The 7,564-nt window shown below is 35.0% G+C and overlaps 1 non-coding gene across 1 annotated transcript; it reads left to right on the top strand.

Annotated features, from left to right (window-relative positions):
* Window positions 1-234: 234 nt before the first annotated feature.
* On the top strand, window positions 235-612 carry LOC115069297. Its single transcript, XR_003848570.1, has one exon.
* The last annotated feature ends 6,952 nt before the right edge of the window (window positions 613-7,564 follow it).

The raw sequence follows: 7,564 nt of genomic DNA, 5'->3' as shown, positions 1-7,564 counted from the left end.
TCAAATCTGTAATCATTATGCCATATAATCTGAATTACTGTAATATTTTGCATATTGTTAAAACTGTAACTTTAATTGTAAAAAAAAATTTTTAAAAATTTAGATTAAGGCAATATATGTATATTAGTGAAATTAATAAATTGCTTTGAAAAGAGATAAATATAAAATATTTAAATATTTGAAACATCTGCCAATCTGGTACAGATGATTATTTCCCCATTCTCCTCAGTGATAGCAGAAAGGCAAGACCATGGCTGGGTTTCTAAGTGGACTGGTGTGTTGAAGTGTTGCATAGAAGATGAGGGTAGGATGATGGTGAGTGTGGATGTCATGTGTGCACATATGTGATATGTGACCCCATCATGTGCATCTGTTCTTCCACCCCTATACTTACATCTTTAGCTTAATTCATTGGGTTCTTATCTCTGCAGCACTGAAATACCAGGAAGTGAAAAGCTGCCCTCCTTTGAAGCCCCATCCTCTTGGCACTATGCAATAGAGTCAAGGTTATGAAGGTCCTGTGGCTATAGAGCTTCAGAAGTAACAAATTCATCAGACAGACAAAGCTTGGAGTTTCTGAGTCCAAGGATTACTGAGGTAGTTCTTAAATGGAAAAAAAAAAAAAAAAAAAAAAAAAGAAAAGAAAAGAAAAGACATTTATGATTCATAAGAGGAAGTCAAAACATCAGATTTATCAAGAGTCTGTAAGAAGTTTCCAACTGGTATGGGTAACTTTCAGAGGTCAAAAAAGCCAATGGAGCCAGTAAAAGCAGATTTGAAAAAAAATGCTAGATTCAGCAATGGAGACTACGTGTGACTGCTGCTGCAAACTCATGATAAAATTAAATACATGAGAATTTACTTTCCATGTGTGAGCAATGAAAGTAGTCTTTAATAATGGACATTTGTGAAGGTGTGAAGCCTTTTAAAGTGAGCACAAATGATTTTGATTATAGATAAGGTTAGCTTAGGTGATAAAGAAGTTGTAGGTTTGAAAGGATTCAGTTGAATTTTTAAGGAAGTTCCTCTGTGGGTAAAATGTTGGCAAAAAATATGGCATGCTACCAAGTAATCTGTGGTGAAAGAAAAGGTGAATCAAAGTTGCAACCTTTAATCTTTAATGGGTTATGTTTACTTATATCATTACTTACAATTAATGTTATGGCAGCCATCTCAGCTGTCAGAAATCACCAGCCCAACTAGACAATAGTCATCAACACTGAATGAACACCGTCAATCAGCAAAAGGATGAAAAATCAATGAAGACTCAGAGGCGGATTACCTTTTTTTTTTTTAACAAGAAACTACATTTTCAATATGTACATTGTATATTTCAGTCCTAAGAATAGTGCATGTTCATATATTTGATAGCCAATAGTATAAACAGAACTCTTGTATACAGTTGACTGCCTCAAATTTTTGTGACTAATTTTATTGTGCATTTGTTTAATTGTCCTTTATCCACAGTATTACTAATAACTGCTTGTAGACAGATGTAAGGAGATAAAGGAAGCCTTAATTGTATTGTCCTCCTGCCGAAACATCAAATTTCTCCTTCATCTAACAATAGAATTTGAGGAGTCAAAGGTTAATCCAATTAGGTGTAGTAGAAGTCACTCACTTCACTGAACTTCTGGAGCCTTCATAACACACTACAGTGCTTTAAAGTGTTTCCATGCTGATCTTCATGACATTTCTATGAGGTGGGTACTTTCATTTTCTTCATTCTACATATGATGGAAAAAAGACCTAAAGAAGTTAGGTAGCCCATCCAATGTTAGATATCTGCAGAGGTCAACTGAGATTTTTAAAGCAAAAGTTCCATTCTGCTCAGACTAAATTTAATTCCACTATCTTATGTTGTTGTTTTTGAGAAGTTTTCTAAATCTTGCAAAATTTAGATTACAGAGAACTATGTTTACTCATATCATTGATTCATTTTTATTTATTCCATATTTCTAATGTGTTTCTTTAAATCTCTATTGCTTTGATTAAAAACACAGATCAAAACCAATTTGGTGGGGAAAGGGTTTATTTTACCTTCAGCTTACAGTTCATCAAGGAAGGAAGCCAAGGAGCTCAGGCCAGGAACCTATGTTCTTACCGTAAAGAAATGCTGCTTCTTTGCTTCCCTGGCCTTTGTATACAAACAAGGACCACCTGCAACAGTGGGCTGTGACCTCCACATGGCTCAGTAATCAAGATAATGCCCCACAGACACAGACATACCAGTCCAATGGAGGCAATTACTTAGTTGTGGTTCCTTCTCCAGAGGTGTGTCAAGTTGACAACTGAATCTATCCAGCACAGCTACTTATTCAAAAGAAGAAACATTCCATAAAAATGCCTTATATTAATATTTGTTTTAAGATTACATTGGTCAATTAAAAATGGAATGACAAGACCGAATACAAAGGAAAAGTATTTTCTATAATCACAGTTCAATCATGCTTAGATTTATATAACACCAATTATTCCTTTTTATGAGTTGTTTTTTCTCTTATAGACTTGTTATAAAGAAATTTAAGTTATGCTTAAAAATGAACTGAAATTTTATTAGAGGAAAGATTTATTCCTATATCGAGTAGAATAATGTATCAAATTAGATATGTAAAGCTCTGAAAGCTTGTGTGATGAGTCTTGTAGTGGAGTAATAACCTATGTAATACGCTTCTGATTCTAAATGAGAAAGACTATCCCAAAGCATTAGAGACTGAATTGCCAAGTACTTGTTATTTAGTTTAATTTTTCTTAAAATATTTATGTTTAGCTGGGCATGGTGGCACACGCCTGTAGTCCCAGCACTTGGGAGGCAGAGGTAGGTGGATCTCTGTGAGTTCAAGGCCAGCCTGGTCTACATAGTGAGTTCCAGGACAGCTGGGGCTTATAGGGAGACCCTGCTTCAAAAAGACCAAAAAAAAATTAGGTTTATTAGATAAAGGATGCAAGTGTTAAATAGGATAATAATACAATAATGAAGTTACTAGCATTGGGTTAGATCACAACATTAGCCAGGAGGCCACCTCCAGTACCGGGGGAAAACAATGTCATGCACACTGCATAAGTGGGACACTGCCGACAAGAAGGTCTGTGGTGTTTGCCTGGGCAGCAGCCATGTAATGAGATCTGGGGGCTGATAGCACTAATGCATGAAGAACAGGGGTGATGGCAGCCATCTGTGTTGGCTTGCTGAGTTTATCAGATCAAGGGAACTCCTGGTCAGTTTCTAAAAGTGACTCAGAGCCAAAATTAAATGCTAAAATTATTCATTTATCTAAAAGAAAAAATAGAAAAAGATCTGTTGTTTTATGGAGATCTATTAATCAGATTATGATTCTGTCCTAATTTTCATACAATTTTAATGCCTTTTATATTCTCTTTCTAAAATTTTGAAATTTGTATGTTGAATACAGGCTGATCATTTTAATATTCATTCTTTCTTTATCCCAGAAGACTCAGGTGGCCTGGAACTTGCTTTAGAGACCAGATTGGCCTAGATCTTGATCTCACAGATGCCTGCATCTGCCTCCCCAGTGCTGGGATTAAAGGTGTGTGCTACCATATCTAACTTTAATATCCTTGGTGTGTGTGTGTGTGTGTGTGTGTGTGTGTGTGTGTGTGTGTGTTGTTTTACCCTCTCAATAACAACAGCAAGTCAAACTTTAACCAATAACCAAATATAGATTGTGTTATATGTATTAACTTTATTTTCGTTATGGCCTCTGCTTAGCTGCTTTCCCTTTAAAATTCATTCCATGGACGTTTTACATTGTATATTACTTATGTGCTATTCTATTTATAATTCAAAGCATATTCCGTTCACACTAATGGATGCATCACCATCAATTTGAAGTGTTACGATTAAATAATCCAAAACTGCTTATACTCCATTTAGTTTTATGCTGTATTTTATCACTGGAGGTAAGGAAATAAAAGAGTTGACTTTTTTCTAGTATATTTGGCAAGTGTCAGATCTCCTGAGATCCTGTGCTTGTGGGGAATGAATATTGCTTTCTAAGATATAGTGCATATTCTATTCCATATGCAACTTGTATTTGTTCTGCTCTTACACTGTATCTCTTCCTTCTTTTCCCTTGAAAATTGTTCCAAGAACTTTGAATCATTCTAAACTATATAATGCCAGTGATTGTTTCAGTGTGCCACAGTGTTACTGGCCCTTTAAAACAATAAGAGCATGGAGCTGAAAGGATGAAATTGAGAGGATCAGGTCAGATGCCAGTTGTGAAGTCACAGCTCTTCTTTGTCACCCCTTGCATGCCTGGTCTGTTGCTGTGACTGGACCCACTAATTAGGTACCTTCCTGAGTACAGATTAGAAGCTCACTCCTTAATTAGGAGTGGATAGTTGGCTAACTTTCAAGAAGAATAAAAGACAAACTACAAGGAGTGTTGTTTATTTTTCTTTTTAATGCCATGTGCTTTTCTGGCTGCCTCAGAAATTTTTGTCATAATTATAAACTCTCTCCCTGTTAATCTTCCTTCATTATCATCTTGTCTACTCTCTACACAAAAGTTGAAGTTCTCTATTTCTGTATTCTAATTTATTTTCATTCTCAACCATTTCTCAGCATAATTTGATAGATTTCCCTGCTTGAGGAATTCTGTTTAACCATCTACTAATGAATATGCATTATTTAATACCTGGGAAAGGCTGCTTGTAATTTGAGGGTTCATGAACGATATCTCTTGAAAAATATCTCTTTGACGAAGATCTCATGCCAGTGTCAGGAACCCACCATGTATAGGCTATCTGGTATAGATCATACCAAAAGTTTCCTTAATATGCTCTGTGCTCTGTATTAGAAGATAGGACTATTTTTGGTGCTGCAGAACCCTATAAATTACATATGTGAATGAATATGAATTTCTGTTAACTGTCTTTCCAGCATAAAATGAATAAGATATTCTTATATCTGGTTGCCATTTAAATTAAGTGAAAATTAGATGAAATTTTTGCATATATGAATTTATTTAGTAGTTTTCTCTTCCAATATCCTTATCAAATGAGCAAAAGGAAGTTCAGATTTTCAGAAATAAAATTAAGATTATTTTTCTACTGTCAGCAAAGTAATTTAAAAATAAGGAAATCAGCAGAGTAATAAATGAATATCACGTTTTTTGAAACTATCACAATTTTAGGAAGGTTGAATTACAGCATTTCTACCGTTTATTTATTTTAGTCAGTGCATTCCTCTTCTCCAAAAGAGTTTCATTTGGAAAAAATATTATCAGTGAAATCCAATTGTATATAAAGCTAAACCTCTTGTTATTTAATTCGAATTACTTCATTCCAAATATCTGATATCAAATTGGGTCAGGTGAATATTAATTGGATCTAATTAGCACTCCTGCATGCTGTTAATTCCTACACCTGGAGCCAAGTGGCAGTGGGTGTGTGACTATGCAGTGTCAGCATGGAGGGCAGGGGTGGTCATTGCCATTGCAGTGTATGAAAGCATGAATTTCTCTCTGCATGCTAAAATATATTGATACATCTTTCTCAGGTTTTAATTCATGGGCAAATGACCAGCTGTTTGTGGCAGTGTTTGAATCCTATCTTCTTTTTAAAAACATTAAATAAGAGTAAAAATTTGAATATTTCATCATTAATGATATTTTTTCTGGGACATGATAGATTATTTGTTATGTAAAAACTATATACCTTGTAAGTAATATAAATAAGACCATAATTTGTGGGAGCAGATTTATTGCATTTAAAATCTAAATCTGTCAGAAATGAAACTGGGGGTTTGGTGTCGACAAAACTTGTAATATTACTCTGCAGGTAGGAGAAGTTTTCTCAGTTGGATTAAAAACAAACAGAAAACTGTATAAAGGACATGGAGCTATCAGATAATGAAAACTCAACTGACCGAAATAAAAGACTTCAACCACACATTCATTTAAGGCATTTCCTTTTTGACTTTTTTTTAACCTAATATTACATTTTTTACTCCATTTAGGTCATATATATTTTCTGGAAGAATCACCTACAAAAAATTTAAATAAAGTAGTGTTGAGATAACCTAAATCTCACCAAAAATGCCTGGTCCCAGAGAAAGGGTGTTTTAATCACCATTTGATTCCAGGTCCAAAAGGAGTCCCTTTCAGCTGCTCTGGTTACATGTATTAGTGGAAAGAAAAGCCACATCTAGAAATGAAATGGAGGATAATTATAATTAATTCCAAAACCAGTTATTGGTCACCACTTTAACCTCAACCAGAATTAAATATGTCTTTCCATTCTTACACTTTAATGATATAGTTTAACATTAGGAAAACCCTGTCAAAAACAGAAGCAAAACAAACAAACAAAAAAATTGGCGCCAATATTTTATAAAACTTTGCAGTTATAATTTGAATGTTTGAACTTAAGATACTGTAATTAAAAACTTTCTGAGGTAGTGTGGAAGTGATGTCAAAAATAGTCTCCATATTTTAGTAAAACTAAGTAATCCAATTGTAAATGCTTCAGTCTTAGATTTTTAAGTTTGGTTAGTCTTGGAATCAGTTCATTTGGAAATGTTTCCTATTTCAGAGCCTGACCAAAGGAAGGTACAGGCAACAGAGTCTTCCCAGTGTGTCTTGTAAGAACAGAAAGGGTAAGGTTTATCATAACACATCTTTAATGCTTCTGATTAGAGCTGAGTATATTAAGGGACAAAATGAGTATATGGCATTCCAGGTAATATTCATTGGTGGAGTTCCACAATTTGAAAGTTTCTTCCCTTTAAAACATGTTGAAGTTAATTGCTTTAGGAACAGTGTTAAGAAGTAGGATTTGTAGGAGGCTTTTAGGCCCAGATGGGATAGATATTATAAGAAGTTGACTTTTAACTTCTTGATTTCTCCCACTTTCTGGCCTTCTGCCATGTGATGGTGTGTCATGAAGATGATCCCCTGACCTATGGGACTACACATCTGTGAACCAATAGATTTTGTGCATTTTAATCCACTCAGCTGCACTTATCCTGCCACAGCTGCACAAAACAAACAAAAATATGCAGGGAGGCAGTTCTACCCAAATAACTCATTGTGAGAGTGGGGAGAAAAATAAAAGCAGTCATTAGTCCATCCCCCTCGAAGGAAAAGTGCAGTATACACAGTACAAATTCAGTGTGTTTGCCAGGCAGCTCTACTTTGAAAGGAATGTGACTCAAGAAGTCTATAACATTGAGCTGAAACTGAAACTTCTGAGAAAACTGACTCAAAATTATAAAGCCTACATGCATCAAAGAATAATAAAACATCACTCTAACAGGCAAAGTCAGAAAAAGGATGAAATGATGATGGTTTTCTTCTTAGTCTGTATATAAATGCAGTTTACTCATCCATCCTGCTGTGTATAAATGGCTCTTTTGTTAGAGGCATTGTGAAACCACTCTGATGCTATCCAGTGCAATAATGCATACCTTTAATCCTGCACTGGGAAGTAGAGGCAGGCTGATCTTCATGAGATCTAGGCCAACCTGGGCTACATAGCAAGTTCCAGGCCACCTAGGGCTACAAGGAGAACTTGTTTAAAAAAAATTGCTGCTGGGTTT

Source organism: Nannospalax galili, unplaced genomic scaffold (assembly GCF_000622305.1).
Source record: "Nannospalax galili isolate Female #2095 unplaced genomic scaffold, S.galili_v1.0 scaffold131, whole genome shotgun sequence".
Classification (NCBI taxonomy): Eukaryota; Metazoa; Chordata; class Mammalia; order Rodentia; family Spalacidae; genus Nannospalax; species Nannospalax galili.
The sequence above is the reverse complement of the archived record's forward strand: the minus strand, read 5'-3'. Positions and strand labels throughout refer to the sequence as shown.